The sequence below is a fragment of the Budorcas taxicolor genome, chromosome 5, assembly GCF_023091745.1.
Source record: "Budorcas taxicolor isolate Tak-1 chromosome 5, Takin1.1, whole genome shotgun sequence".
Classification (NCBI taxonomy): Eukaryota; Metazoa; Chordata; class Mammalia; order Artiodactyla; family Bovidae; genus Budorcas; species Budorcas taxicolor.
The window spans coordinates 30,708,477-30,725,024 of record NC_068914.1 but is presented as its reverse complement, the minus strand read 5'-3'; the positions used below and the strand labels follow the sequence as shown (position 1 = coordinate 30,725,024).

Here is a 16,548-nt window from a genome sequence, read left to right as displayed (position 1 = left end):
ATGGTACTGGCACAAAGACAGAAGTGTAGATCAATGGAACAAAACAGAAAGCCCAGAGATAAATCCACACACCTATGAATACCTTATCTTCGACAAAGGCAAGAATATACAATGGATTAAAGACAATCTCTTTAACAAGTGGTGCTGGGAAAACTGGTCAACCACTTGTAAAAGAATGAAACTAGAACACTTTCTAACACCATACACAAAAATAAACTCAAAATGGATTAAACATCTAAATGTAAAACCAGAAACTATAAAACTCCTAGAGCAGAACATAGGCAAAACACTCTCTGACATAAATCACAGCAGGATCCTGTATGACCCACCTCCCAGAATACTGGAAATAAAAGCAAAAATAAACAAATGGGATCTAATTAAAATTAAAAGCTTCTGCACAACAGAGAAAACTATAAGCAAGGTGAAAAGACAGCCTTCTGAATGGGAGAAAATAATAGCAAATGAAGCAACTGACAAACAACTAATCTCAAAAATATACAAGCAACTCCTGCAGCTCAATTCCAGAAAAATGAATGACCCAATCAAAAAATGGGCCAAAGAACTAAATAGACATTTCTCCAAAGAAGATATACAGATGCCTAACAAGCACATGAAAAGAAGCTCAACATCACTCATTATCAGAGAAATGCAATCAAGACCACAATGAGGTACCATTTCACACCAGTCAGAATGGCTGCGATCCAAAAGTCTACAAGCAATAAATGCTGGAGAGAGTGTGGAGAAAAGGAACCCTCTTACACTGTTGATGGGAATGCAAACTAGTACAGCCACTATGGAGAACCGTGTGGAGACTCCTTAAAAAACTGGAAATAGAACTACCTTATGACCCAGCAATCTCACTGCTGAGTATACACACCAAGGAAACCAGAATTGAAAGAGACACGTGTACCCCAATGTTCATTGCAGCACAGTTATAATAGCCAGGACATGGAAACAACCTAGATGTCCATCAGCAGATGAATGGATAAGAAAGCTGTGGTACATATACACAATGTAGTATTGCTCAGCCATTAAAAAGAATACATTGGAATCAGTTCTAATGAGGTGGATGAAACTGGATTATACAGAGTTTAGTAAGCCAGAAAGAAAAACACCAATACAGTATACTAACACATATATATGGAATTTAGAAAGATGGTGACAGCGAAAGAGACACAGATGTATAGAAGAGTCTTTTGGACTCTGTGGGAGAGGGAGGGAGAGGGTGGGATGATATGGGAGAATAGCATGGAAACATGTATAATATCATATAAGAAATGAATCGCCCGACTCGGTTCGATGCAGGATACAGGACGCTTGGGGCTGGTGCACTGGAATGACCCAGAGAGATGGTATGGGGAGGGAGGTGGGAGTGGGGTTCAGGATTGGGAACACGTGTACACCCGTGGTGGGTTCACGTTGATGTATGGCAAAACCAATACAGTATGGTTAAGTAAAATAAAGTAAAATAAAATAATATAAATGGCTAAATGAAAAATTAAAAAATAATAAAATAAAAATAAAATTTGGATAATTTTAATTTGCAATAATTTATAACCAAAAATATGAAGAAAATTGAATGTGTATCAGTTCCTACTAAATAGATGTAATAGCATTCCATCGTTTTTACCTTTATTTGAGAAATAGTTCTTTTTAAGGATGTTTACCAGAAGAAACAGAGTTTCTGGTGCAGTGCCAGCATAATACTTTATGACCTTAGATCAATATCAGATATTTTATCCTCAATGTTACTTTCCAGTTGACTGTATAAATAATAATTTTCTCACTTGAACATAAGTTTCATTGAAAGCTGAACCATTCCAATGCCATGAGTCCCCAAATCCTTGAGCTAAGGATTTTTGCCTAACTAGCTATGCTTGTTTTTGAACATTTCGGCCTGAATATTTATATATCATTTTACTCTAGACAGGGATAAATCTGATATCATGCTGACTGAAGTTTATACAATTTAGATGCCTTATTTGAGGAAAAAATAAAAATTATGGGTGTAAAATCAAGTACCAAAAGCAAGCACAAATGAAGGAACTTTAAAGCTTAAATTTCATTAGTTTACTCATAAATTCCTCTCTTGATTCTCCCTATTTTCAAGGTGAATCAGGTGAGTACAAATATTTTAATATGCAGTCAGCAAAAACAAGACTGGGAGCTGACTGTGGCTCAGATCATGAACTCCTTATTGCCAAATTCAGACTGAAATCGAAGAAAGTGAAGAAAACCAGTAGACCATGCAGTTATGACCTAATAAATCAAATCCCTTATGACTGTACAGTGGAAGTGAGACATAGATTTAAGGGACTAGATCTGATAGACAGAGTGCTTGATGAACTATGGATGGAGGTTCCTGACATTGTAAATGAGACAGGAATCAAGACCATCCCCATGGAAAAGAAATTCAAAAAAGCAAAATGGCTGTCTGAGGAAGTCTTACAAATAGCTGTGAAAAGAAGGGAAGCGAATAGCAAGGGAGAGAAGGAAAGATCTATGTATTTGAAAGCAGAGTTCCAAAGAATAGCAAGGAGAGATAAGAAAGCCTTCCTCAGCAATCAATGCAAAGAAATAGAGGAAAACAATAGAATGGGAAAGACTAGGGTTCTCTTCAAGAAAAGTAGAGATACCAAGGGAACATTTTATAAAAAGATGGCCTCAATAAAGGACAGAAATGGTATGGACCTAACAGAAGCAGAAGATATTAAGAGGTGGCAAAAATACACAGAAGAACTGTACAAAACAGATCTTCACTACACAGATAATCAGCATGGTGTGATCACTCACCTAGACAGACATCCTGAAATGTGAAGTCAAGTGGGCCTTAGGAAGCATCACTACTACCAATGCTAGTGGACATGATGGAATTCCAGTTGAACTATTTCAAATCCTGAAAGATGATGCTGTCAAAGTGCTGCACTCAATATGCCAGCAAATTTGGAAAACTCAGCAGTGGCCACAGGACTGGAAAAGGTCAGTTTTCATTCCAATCCCAAAGAAAGGAAATGCCAACGAATGCTCAAACTACCACACAATTGCACTCATCTCACATGCTAGTAAAGTAATGCTTAAAATTCTCCAAGCAAAGCTTCAGCAATACATGAACCTTGAACTTCCAGATGTTCAAGCTGGTTTTAGAAAAGGCAGAGGAACCAGAGATCAAATTGCCTGTATCCGCTGGATCATGGAAAAAGCAAGAGAGTTCCAGAAAAACATCTATTTCTGCTTTATTGAGTATGCTGAAGCCTTTAACTGTGTGGATCACAATAAACTGTGGAAACTTCTGAAAGAGATGGGAATACCAGACCACGTGACCTACCTCTTGAGAAATCTGTATGCAAGTCAGGAAGCAACAGTTAGCACTGGACATGGAACAACAGTCTGGTTTCAAATAGGAAAAGGAGTACATCAAGGGTGTATATTGTCACCCTGCTTATTTAACTTATATGCAGAGTACATCATGAGAAATGCTGGGCTGGAAGAAGCACAAACTGGAATCAAGATTGCCGGGAGAAATATCAATAACCTCAGGTATGCAGATGACACCACCCTTATGGCAGAAAGTGAAAAGAACTAAAGAGCTTCTTGATGAAAGTGAAAGAAGAGAGTGAAAAATTTGGCTTAAAGCTCAGCTATCAGAAAACTAAGATCATGGCATCCAGTCCCATCACATCATGGCAAATAGAATGGGAAACAGTGGAAACAGTGTCATACTTTATTTTGGGGGGCTCCAAAATCACTGCAGATTGTGATTGCAGCCATGAAATTAAAAGACGCCTACTCCTTGGATGGAAAGTTATGACCAACCTAGTTAGCATATTAAAAAACAGAGACATTACTTTGCCAACAAAGGTCCATCTAGTCAAGCTATGGTTTTTCCAGAGGTCATGTATAGATGTGAAAGTTGAACTATAAAGAAAGCTGAACGCATAAGATTCGATGCTTTTGAACTGTGGTGTTGGAGAAGACTCTTGAGAGTCCCTTGGACTTCAAGGAGATCCAACCATTCCATCCTAAAGGAGATCAGTCAGTCCTGGGTGTTCATTGGAAGGACTGATGTTGAAGTGAAACTCCAATACTTTGGCCACCTGATGTGAAGAACTGACTCATTGGAAAAGACCCTGATGCTGGGAAAGATTGAGGGCAGGAGGAGAAGGGGACGACAGAGGATGAGATGGTTTGATGGCATCACCGACTCAATGTATGTGGATTTGGGTGGACTCTGGTAGTTGGTGATGGACAGGGAGGCCTGGCATGCTGTGGTTCATGGGGTCACAAATAGTTGGACACCACTGAGCGACTGAACTGAAGTGACTAAGATGTCAAAGTCTTGCCTGATTTCAAAGCCCATATAATATAGAAATAGAGAGGCCTAGAAGAATCTGTTGCATACACAGTACTATCTGAAATTTCTATAAGAGTTCTGAAAGAAGGTTTCTGTAGATCCCAGGGTTATCTGGATGGACTTTCAGAGATGTGGCTTGAGATCACCTCTAACGAATAGGTTGCATTTTTAAGGAAACTTCATAACTGTTTTTCATAATAGCTGTACCAATTTACATTCCCACCAACAGTGTAGAACATTTCCTTTTTCTCTATTTCCTCACCAGCACTTTTTTTTTTCTTTTTAATAATAGCTACCCAACAGGTATGAGATACTATCTTATTATGGTTTTTTTTTTTAATCTTTTTTTTTAATTTTTATTTTTACTTTATTTTACTTTACAATACTGTATTGGTTTTGCCATACATTGACATGAATCCACCATGGGTGTAAATGCGTTCGCAAACTTGAACCCCCCTCCCACCTCCCTCCCCATAACATCCCTCTGGGTCAACACCGTGCACCAGCCCCAAGCATGCTGTATCCTGCGTTGGACATAGACTGGTGATTCGATTCTTACATGATAGTATACCTGTTACAATGCCATTCTCCCAAATCATCCCACCCTCTCCCTCTCCCTCTGGAATACATCTACCTAAAGAAACTAAAGACCTATATATAGAAAACTATAAAACACTGATGAAAGAAATCAAAGAGGACACTAATAGATGGAGAAATATACCATGTTCATGGATTGGAAGAATCAATATAGTGAAAATGAGTATACTACCCAAAGCAATTTACAAATTCAATGCAATCCCTATCAAGCTACCAGCAGTATTTTTCACAGAACTAGAACAAATAATTTCAAGATTTGTATGGAAATACAAAAAACCTCGAATAGCCAAAGCAATCTTGAGAAAGAAGAATGGAAGTGGAGGAATCAACTTGCCTGACTTCAGGCTCTACTACAAAGCCACAGTCATCAAGACAGTATGGTACTGGCACAAAGACAGAAATATAGATCAATGGAACAAAATAGAAAGCCCAGAGATAAATCCACACACATATGGACACCTTATCTTTGACAAAGGAGGCAAGAATATACAATGGAGAAAAGACAATCTCTTTAACAAGTGGTGCTGGGAAAACTGGTCAACCACTTGTAAAAGAATGAAACTAGATCACTGTCTAACACCACACACAAAAATAAACTCAAAATGGATTAAAGATCTAAATGTAAGACCAGAAACTATAAAACTCCTAGAGGAGAACGTAGGCAAAACACTCTCCGACATAAATCACAGCAGGATCCTCTATGATCCACCTCCCAGAATTCTGGAAATAAAAGCAAAAATAAACAAATGGGATCTAATTAAAATTAAAAGCTTCTGCACAACAAAGGAAAATATCAGCAAGGTGAAAAGACAGCCTTCTGAATGGGAGAAAATAATAGCAAATGAAGCAACTGACAAACAACTAATCTCAAAAATATACAAGCAACTTATGCAGCTCAATTCCAGAAAAATAAACGACCCAATCAAAAAATGGGCCAAAGAACTCAATAGACATTTCTCCAAAGAAGACGTACAGATGGCTAACAAACACATGAAAAGATGCTCAACATCACTCATTATTAGAGAAATGCAAATCAAAACCACAATGAGGTACCACTTCACACCAGTCAGAATGGCTGCGATCCAAAAATCTGCAAGCAATAAATGCTGGAGAGGGTGTGGAGAAAAGGGAACCCTCCTACACTGTTGGTGGGAATGCAGACTAGTACAGCCACTATGGAGAACAGTGTGGAGATTCCTTAAAAAATTGCAAATAGAACTCCCTTATGACCCAGCAATCCCACTGCTGGGCATTCACACCAAGGAAACCAGAGTTGAAAGAGACACATGTACCCCAATGTTCATCGCAGCACTGTTTATAATAGCCAGGACATGGAAACAACCTAGATGTCCATCGGCAGATGAATGGATAAGAAAGCTGTGGTACATATACACAATGGAGTATTACTCAGCCGTTAAAAAGAATTCATTTGAATCAGTTCTGATGAGATGGATGAAACTGGAGCCGATTATACAGAGTGAAGTAAGCCAGAAAGAAAAACACCAATAAAGTATACTAACACATATATATGGAATTTAGAAAGATGGCAATGGCAACCCTGTATGCAGGACAGCAAAGGAGACACAGATGTGTATAACAGACTTTTGGGCTCTTATTATGGTTTTGATTTGTATTTCCCTGATGCCTGGTGATAATTGAGCACCTTTTCATCTGCCAATTGGATAGGTGTATATCTTCTTTGGAAAAATGTCTGTTCCAGCCCTTTGCCCATTTTTAACGAAATTACTTGGATTCTATGTTTTGGGGGATGATTTTCTTCGTTCATTTTGCTGTTGAATATGAGTTCCTTATGTGTTTTGGATATTAACCCATTTTCACATGCATGGTTTGCAAATATTTTCTCCCTATATATAGGTTGCCTTTTCTTTTTGTTGAGTGCTTTCTTTGCTGTGCAGAAGCTTTTTCATTGAATATAGTTCTGCTTATTTTTGCTTTGATTAGCTGAGCTTTTGGTATCATATTCAAAAAAAATTGGTAAAAGCCAGTGTCAAGGAGCTTTTTTTCCCTGTGTTTTATTCTCGGAGTTTAATGGCTTCAAGGTCTTATGTGTAAATGTTTAATCCATTTTGAGTTTATATTTGTGTACGGTTTAAGGTAAGCGTCCAATTTCATTCTTTTCCATGTGGATACTCCCTTTTTCTCAGCACCATTTGTTGAAGAGACTACCCTTTCCTCCTTAGGTATTCTTCATGCGCTTGTGGAAAATTAGTTGACTGTGTATACCTGGGTTTATTTCTGGGCTGTCCTGTTCTGTTGTTAGTCTACATGTCTCTTTTGATGCCAGTACCATACTGCTTTGATTACTGTAGCTTTGTGATATAACTTGAAATCAGGAAGTATTTCTGTTTTTTTCCCCTCAGGATTGTTTTGCCTATTTGGGGTCTTTTGTTGTCCCTTATGAATTTTAAGATTGTTTTTTCTATTTTTGTGAAAACTGACATTGAAATTTGATAAAGATTATGTTGAATCTGTATATTGTTTTGGGTAGTATGTACATTTCATCAGTATTAGTTCTTTTAATTCTTGAACATGATATATCTTTTCATTAATTTGTGTCTTCTTCAGTTCTTTAACCAATGTTTTATAGTCTTCAGTGTACAGTTATTTTACTTCCTTGGTTAAGATTATTCTAAGTATTGTATTCTTCTTGATGGTATTATGAATATTACTGTGTTGATTTTCTTTTCAGATAGTTCATTATTGATGTAAAGAAATGCATCTGATTTTTGTATCCTACAACTTTACTAAATTTGTTTATTAGTTTGAATCATTTTTTTTGTTGTTGAGACTTTAGGGTTTTCTACAAATAGAATTTTGCATATATAAACAGGGGTAATTTTACTTCTTCCTTTCTGATTTGGAGGCTTCTTATTTTTTCTAGTCTGATTGTTCTTGCTACTGTATGACCTAGTAATTCTCCCTTTGGGTATATACTCAGAGGAAATTAATTCAAAATGAATTAAGTACCTCAAAGAAGTAGCTCCGTTGCCATATTAATTGCAGCGTTACTCACAATAGCCATGTTATGGAAACAACCTAAGTGTATGTCAAAGAATAAATGGTTAAAATAATTGTGATATACATATAAACAATGAAATATTACTAAGCATTAAAGGAGAAGATCCCATAATTTGCAGCAACATTGTGAACTTGAAGGACATTATGCTTAATGAAATAAGCTAGACAAATATAGAATATCACTACAGATAGTCCCCAACTTTCAATGGTTCAACTTAAGAATTTTTTGTAACATTATGATGGTGCAAAAACAATATGCATTCAGTAAAAGCTGTACTTCAAAGTTTAAGTTTTACTTGTTTCCTGAGCTAGCGATATGAGTGCTATACACTCTTGAGATGTTGGGAAGTAGCAGTGAACCACAGTACTCAGTTAGAAATATGAACACAGGGTAAACAACCAATACACTTACAACCATTCTATCTTTCACTTTCAGTGTAGTATTCAATAAGTTATATGAGATATACAACACTTTATTATCAGATTGGCCTTCTGTTAGATGATTTTGCCCACCTATAGGCTAATATACATGTTCTAAGTGTATATTTAAGGCAGGCTATGCTAAGGACTTCCCTGGTGGCTCAGACGGTAAAGCGTCTGTCTACAATGCGGACATTGTAGACATGCAAATGAGGAGCCTTGAATATTAAGCTTCATTAACCTCAAAATAAAGCATCTCATTACAATATAGAAGTACAGATTTTCTATGCAGTATTTTTTGTATTGGGGAAGCTGTGAAATTATCATACTATGTACATTTTCTTGAAATTAGTTGGTAATGACCACATGCAGAAAAAATATATTCTAAGTATTTTAGAGACTTTTTAATATCCCTGTTATATTGGGACTGTTTCCTGCATGGGTTCATAAAGAAATAAGAAATTACTATTTAAATATTATAGAAAGCCAAATAAATAATTATGCATAAATAGTAGCTTAATGTCTTGCATATGTAGGCATTTTAAAAATATTTTAATATTTATGTTCTGAAGTGTGATATGTAAAAATGGTGTGTCTATCTATAAGTTTCCTACATTAATAGTGCTTTTAGTTACCTAGGTGGGAGTAAATAAATTATAATTTATTCCTCACTGACTAGACTCTCTACATAATTTCATGAAGCAGGCTTATTTTAATACTTCAAAGTATTCTATCCATAACTGCTATTAGAAGTCACAACATAAATGCTAATTGGATCCATTTACATATAAAGGTTATTAATTTTTTTAAGTTTGATATGAACTGTAACCACTATGTTCCTGGAAGTTTTAGACTTGAAAAATGATGGTTGTTATCTTACTACATGGAATTACCTCCATAAATGTCAATTAAATGAATTTGGTTATCAGTTCAGTCTAGCCACTCAGTCATGTCCGACTCTTTGTGACCCCATGGACTGCAGCATGCCAGGCTTCCCTGTCCATCACCAATGCCTGGAGCTTGCTCAAACTCATGTCCATCAAGTCGGTGATGCCATCCAATCATCTCATTCTCTGCCATCCCCTTCTCCTCCTGCCTTCAATCTTTCGTAGCATCAGGGTCTTTTCCAATGAGTCAGTTCTTCAATCAGGTAGCAAAAGTATTGGAGCTTCAGCATCAGTCCTTCCAGTGAATATTCAGGACTGATTTCCTTTAGGATTGACTGTTTTGATCTCCTTGCAGTCCAAGGGGCTCTCAAGAGTCTTCTCCAATACCAGACTTCAAAAGCATCAATTCTTTGGTACTCAACTTTGTTTATGGTCCAACTCTTATATCCGTACATGACTACTAGAAAAACCATAGCTTTGACTAGATGGATCTTTGTTGGCAAAGTAATGTCTCTGCTGTCTAGGTTTATCATACACAGCTTTTCTTCCAAGGAGCAAGCATCTTTTAATTTCATGGCTGCAGTCACCATCTGCAGTGATTTTGGAGCCCAAGAAAATAAAGTTTCTCAGTGCTTCCATTGTTTCCCCGTCTATTTGCCATGAAGTCATGGGACTGGATGCCATGATCTTCGTTTTTTGAATGTTGAGTTTTAAGCCAGTTTTTTCACTCTCCTCTTTCATTTTTATCAAGAGGCTCTTTAGTTCTTCTTCGCTTTCTGTCATAAGGGTGGTGCCATTTGCATATCTGAGGTTACTGATATTTCTTCCAGCAATCTTGATTCTAGCTTGTGCTTCATCCAGCCTGGCATTCCACATGATGTACTTTGCATATGAGTTAAATAAGCAGGGTGACAATATACAGCCTTGACGTATTCCTTTGCCAATTTTGAACCAGTCTATTGTTCCATGTCTGGTTCTAACTGTTGCTTTTGACCTTTGAATTTGGTTATAGACTGATAATTTTTCAAGATTATTAAATACACTGGGGGGACTAAGGTCATTATTAGAGAAACAGAAGGAGGAAAGAACTCTTAATTGACATACACAATGGATAGTAACTTTTTCCCTAAGAAAGGATTATTTCATACAGTAATTTCATTTAAAATGTATATCTTCATCAGAGTTTCTAGTATACTACAAGATAGGTAGCACAAAACACAGGTCTTATGAATTCACATAAAAATAACAAAGGGTCAGGTACATTGAAAAAGCAGAGTATAGGATTACAGAAACAAGTTGTGTTTGCTGTACACTCTTGGAGAAAAGGAGCAGCAAAAGCAGTTCAGGCCTATATTAATAGATTCTGCTACTTTTCACACCATTGTATGCTGAACTGCTAATAACTAACAAAATAAACTGATAATGCCTCTTGAGTATTCCCTCTTTCATCTGCCCCTGGGTCTCCTTGCTTGTTGTTCTTGTTCAGTTGCTCAGTTGTGCCTGACTCGTGACCCCATGGACTGCAGCATGCCAGACTTTACTGTCGTCCTCTATATCCTGGAATTTGCTCAGATTCATATCCATTGAATCAATGATGCCATCAACCTTCTCATCCTCTGTTACCCCCTTCTCCTGCTCCCTTCTTTTCCAGCATCAGGGTTTTTTCCAATAAGTTGGCTTTTTGCATCAACTGGCCAAAGTATTAGAGTTCCCACATCAGTCCTTCAATGAATATTCAGGGTTGATTTCCTTTAGAATTGACTGATTTGATCCCCTTGCAGTCCAAGGGATTCTCAAGAGTCTTCACCAGCACCATAGTTGGAAAGCATCAATTCTTTGGTGCTCAGCCTTCATTATGGTTCAACTCTCACATCCATACATGACTGCTGGAAAAACCGTAGCTTTGACTGTATGGACTACATCAGCAAAGTGATCTCTTTGTTTTTTAATAAGATTTCTAGGTTTGTCATAGCTTTCCTTCCACCAATGAGCAAGCACCTTTTACTTTCACAATCTGTAGTGATTTTGAAGCCTAAGAAAATAAAGTCTTAGGCTTTCTGGTTTCCCTTTGTTTCCCCATCTATTTGCCATGAAGTGATGGGACTGGATGCCGTGATCTTTTGAATGTGGAGTTTTAAACCATTTTTCACTCTTCCTCTTTCACTTTCATCAAGAGGCTCTTTAGTTCCTCTTCACTTTCTGCCATAAGGGTGGTGTCATCTGCATATCTGAGGTTATTGATATTTCTCCCTGCAGTCTTGATTCTAGCTTGTGCTTCATACAGTCTGGCGTTTCTCATGATGTATTCTGCATAGAGTTAAATAAGCAAGATGACAACATACAGCCTTGACGTACTCCTTTCCCAATATGGAACCAGTCCATTGTTCCATGTCCAGTTCTAACTGTTGCTTCTTGACCTACATACAGATTTCTCAGGACATAGGTCAGGTGATCTGGTATTCCCATCTCTTTAAGAATTTTCCAGTTTGTTGTGATCCACAGAGTCAAAAGTTTAGTCAATGAAGAAGTAGGTGTTTTTCTGGAATTCTCTTGCTTTTTCTGGGACCCAGTGGATGTTGAAAATTTGACCTCTGATTCTTCTGCCTTTTCTAAATCCAGCTTGTACATCTGGAATTTCTCGGTTCAGATCCTACTGAAACCTAGCTTGAAGGATTTTAAGGATTACCTTGCTAGCATGTGAAATAAGGACAACTGTGTGGTGGTTTGAACATGCTTTGGCATTGCCCTTCTTTGGGATTGGAATGAAAACCGACTTTTTCAGTCCTGTGGCCACTGCTGAGTTTTCCAAATGTGCTAACATACTGAATGCAGCGCTTCAGCAGAACCATCTTTTAGGATGTGAAAGAGCGCAGCTGGAATTCCAGCACCTCTGCTAGTTTTGTTTGTAGTAATGCTTCCTAAGGATTACTTGATTTCAGACTCCCAACATGTCTGCTATCATACCATTGTACTCCTTTTCTGTACAGTTCTTCTGTGTCTTCTTGCCACCTCTTCTTAATCTCTTCTGCTTCCGTTAGGTCGTTGACTTTCCTGTCCTTTATTGTGTCCATCTTTGCATGAAATGTTCCCTTGGTATCTCAGGAGAAGGAAATGGCCACTCATCCCAGTATTCTTGCCTTGGAAATCCCATGGACAGAGGACCCAGGAGGGCTACAGTCCATGGGGTTGCCAAAGAGTCTGACGCAAGTTAGCAGCTAACAACAACAGTGCTCTACTACATCATGATTTCACAGTTTCCCTTTGGCAAGGGAATATATTCAGAAAAGAGTTGAGTTCCTAGATGTAGGGATATATTAGTTTGATTATGCATAAGAGAAGCTTAAGACAATTACACCTGAGAAAAAGTGTGATAGCCAAGTATGACTGTCAGTTCAGTTCAGTTGCTCAGTCGTGTCCAACCGTTTGCTACCCCATGAACCACAGCACACCAGGCCTCCCTGTCCATCACCAACTCCCAGAGTTTACCCAAACTCATGTCCATCAAGTCAGTGATGCCATCCAGCCATCTCATCCTCTGTTGTCCCCTTCTCCTCCTGCCCCCAATCCCTCCCAGAATCAGGGTCTTTTCTAATGAGTCAACTCTTCGCATGAGGTGGCCAAAGTATTGGAGTTTCAGCTTCAGCATCTGTCCTTCGAATGAACACTGAGGACTAAGAATCTTCTTTAGGATGGACTGGTTGGATCTCCTTGCAGTCCAAGGGACTCTCAAGAGTCTTCTCCAACACCACAGTTCAAAAGCATCAATTCTTCAGCGCTCAATTTCTTCAGAGTCCAACTCTCACATCCATACATGACCACTGGAAAAATCACAGCCTTGACTAGATGGACTTTGGTTGGCAACGTAATGTCTCTGCTTTTTAATATGCTATCTGAGTTGCTCATAACTTTCCTTCCAAGGAGTAAGTGTCTTTTAATTTCATGGCTGCAGTCACCATCTGCAGTGATGTTGGAGCCCCCCAAAACAAAGTCTGACACTGTTTCCACTGTTTCCCCATCTATTTGCCATGAAGTGATGGGATTGGATGCCATGATCTTCGTTTTCTGAATGTTGGGCTTTAAGCCAACTTTTTCACTCTCCTCTTTCACTTTCATCAAGAGGCTTTTTAGTTCCTCTCCACTTTCTGCCATAAGGGTGGTGTCATCTGCATATCTGAGGTTATTGAGATTTCTCCCAGCAATCTTGATTCCAGCTTGTGCTTCTTCCACCCCAGCGTTTCTCGTGATGTACTCTTCATATAAGTTAAATAAGCAGGGTGATAATATGCAGCCTTGATGTACTCCTTTTCCTATTGGAACCAGTCTGTTGTTCCATGTCCAGTTCTAACTGCTGCTTCCTGACCTGCATATAGGTTTCTCAAGAGCCAGGTCAGGTGGTCTGGTACTCCCATCTCTTTCAGAATTTTCCACAGTTTATTGTGATCCACACAGTCAAAGGCTCTGGCATAGTCAATAAAGCAGAAATAGATGTTTTTCTGGAACTCTCTTGCTTTTTTGATGATCCAGCAGATGTTGGCAATTTGATCTTTGGTTCCTCTGCCTTTTCTAAAACCAGCTAGAACATCTAGAAGTTCACGGTTCATGTATTGCTGAAGCCTGCAATTTTGAGCATTGGAGAATTTTGAGCATTACTTTACTAGCATGTGAGATGAGTGCAACTGTGCGGTAGTTTGAGCATTCTTTGGCATTGCCTTTCTTTGGGATGGAATGAAAACTGACCTTCTCCAGTCCTGTGGCCACTGCTGAGTTTTCCAAGTTTGCTGGCATATTGAGTGCAACATTTTCACAGTGTCATCTTTCAGGATTTGAAATAGCTCAACTGGAATTCCATCACCTCCACTAGCTTTGTTCATAGTGATGCTTTCTAAGGCCCACTTGACTTCACATTCCAGGATGTCTGGCTCTAGGTGAGTGATCACACCATTGTGATTATCTTGCTCGTGAAGATCTTTATTGTACAGTTCTTCTGTGTATTCTTGCCACCTCTTCTTAATATCTTCTGCTTCTGTTAGGTCCATACCATTTCTGTCCTTTATCAAGCCCATCTTTGCATGAAATGTTCCCTTGGTATCTCTAATTTTCTTGAAGAACTCTCTAGTCTTTCCCATTCTGTTGTTTTCCTCTATTTCTTTGCATTGACCTCTGAGGAAGGCATTCTTATCTCTTCTTGCTATTCTTTGGAACTCTGCATTCAGATGCTTATATTTTTGTTTTCTCCTTTGATTTTCACTTCTCTTCTTTTCATAGCTATTTGTAAGGCCTCCTCAGACAGCCATTTTGCTTTTTTGCATTTCTTTTCCATGGGGATGGTCTTGCTCCCTGTCTCCTGTACAGTGTCACAAACCTCAGTCCATAATTATCAGGCACTCTATCTATCAGATCTAGGCCCTTAAATCTATTTCTCACTTCCACTGTATAATCATAAGGGATTTGATTTAGGTCATACCTGAATGGTCTAGTGGTTTTCCCTACTTTCTTCAATTTCAGTCTGAATTTGGCAATAAGGACTTCATAATCTGAGCCACAGTCAGCTCCCGGTCTTGTTTTTGCCGACTGTATAGAGCTTCTCCATCTTTGGCTGCAAAGTATATAACCAATCTGATTTGAATGTTCACTGTCTGGTGATGTCCATGTGTAGAGTCTTCTCTTGTGTTGTTGGAAGAGGGTGTTTGCTATGACCAGTTCGTTCTCTTGGCAAAACTCTAATAGCCTTTGCCTTGCTTCATTCTGTATATCAAGGCCAAATTTGCCTGTTACTCCAGGTGTTTCTTGACTTCCTACTTTTGCATTCCAGTCCCCTATAATGAAAAGGACATCTTTTGGGGGTGTTAGTTCTAAAAGATCTTGTAGGTCTTCATAGATCCGTTCAACTTCAGCTTCTAGCATGCTGAAAAGACAAACCTACAAATGGTGTGAAGCATTAATCTTGTGCTGATTCTTATGTCAGTGAAAGCTACGTATTTTGTTTCTTCTCTGAACTGCTGTATCCACTGTTTTATGTGAAGGGTCAGCACCATAGAGATTGACCGATTTTCTTGGTTTCACACAGAAGATCAAAATTCTATAAAGTCCATGAGCATTGTAATTGAACTACATTCAGATTCTTTTGAATATTAGTGACTTGAACTTCAGAGTCTGAGGTTCCAGAGTAGTCATGTTACCCTGCTTTGACCACATAGATTGCCTTGGTGGTGGTGGTAGTTTAGTCACTAAGTCATGTCTAACTCTTACAATCCCATGGACTGTAGCCTGCCAGGCTCCTCTGTCCATGGGATTTCCCAGGAAAGAATACTTGAGTGGGTTGCAATTTCCTTCTCCAGAGGATCTTCCTGACCCAGGGATTGAACCCAGGTCTCCTGCATTGCAGGCAGATTCTTTATAGACTGAGCCACCGGGGAAGCCAGAGATTGCCTTAACAGAGAGGAAAATTTGCATTAGTATTCAGGCGCCTGTGTTCCCTGTAGAACTACTGTCCTAATATTGTGACAGTTGAATTTTTATGTCCTCCATTTGTAACTCCTAACCTCTAGAGTGATGAGAAGCTGTGAAAAAGTTGGTATCAGGAGGTTTCAGTAGCCTTGCAGCTGGTTCAGTAAATGCATTTCATCATTGGTGAAGAATAAAATAGTACCCCATAGAAGTTTCTTGAAAAATGAACTGAAATTCCCTCAATAAAGAAGTACTGTTAGGTGAATTTAAAGCAACCCCAGGAACAATACTTACAGAGTAGAGATTTACGATCCAAAATTGGGATGAAATGCCATTGAATACTACGATTCTTGAGAAATATGCTTTCTGAAAACCTTTATTAATGATTTGGATGTGAAATAACCATGAAAAATATACATATCAGTAGGATGTGCTATAAGCATAAATCTAAGAGAAATAGTTCTAAAAGAGATGCTTAAGAATTGGGTACAGAGAAAAGAGGTAATAAAAAGTGATATATTGTGCAAAAATAAAAACTAGAGCCTTGTGGAAAGAAAGACTATAGCAAACAGGGTGGCAAGTATTAAGATTAAATAATACTTTAAAAACAGGAAATTAGATGTGACCTGCAGTGATTTTTTTTAAGAATATATTCGAGTGGGAAGCATGGTGTAATTTAGAGATTATATTCAAATGTCACATCAAGATTGGGAACATATAGCCTCTTTCAGCATATATTGATTTACTCAGAAATACTTGGGTATATCTGGACCCTAATGAATGTCAACCTATTTATAGGATTTCCAA

The 16,548-nt window shown here is 38.3% G+C and overlaps 1 protein-coding gene across 1 annotated transcript in view; it reads left to right on the top strand.

Annotated features, from left to right (window-relative positions):
• The window catches only part of PHYHIPL (phytanoyl-CoA 2-hydroxylase interacting protein like), a 109,069-nt gene that overhangs the window by 53,581 nt on the left and 38,940 nt on the right, over positions 1-16,548 (top strand). The gene's annotated exons all lie outside the window — the stretch shown is intronic.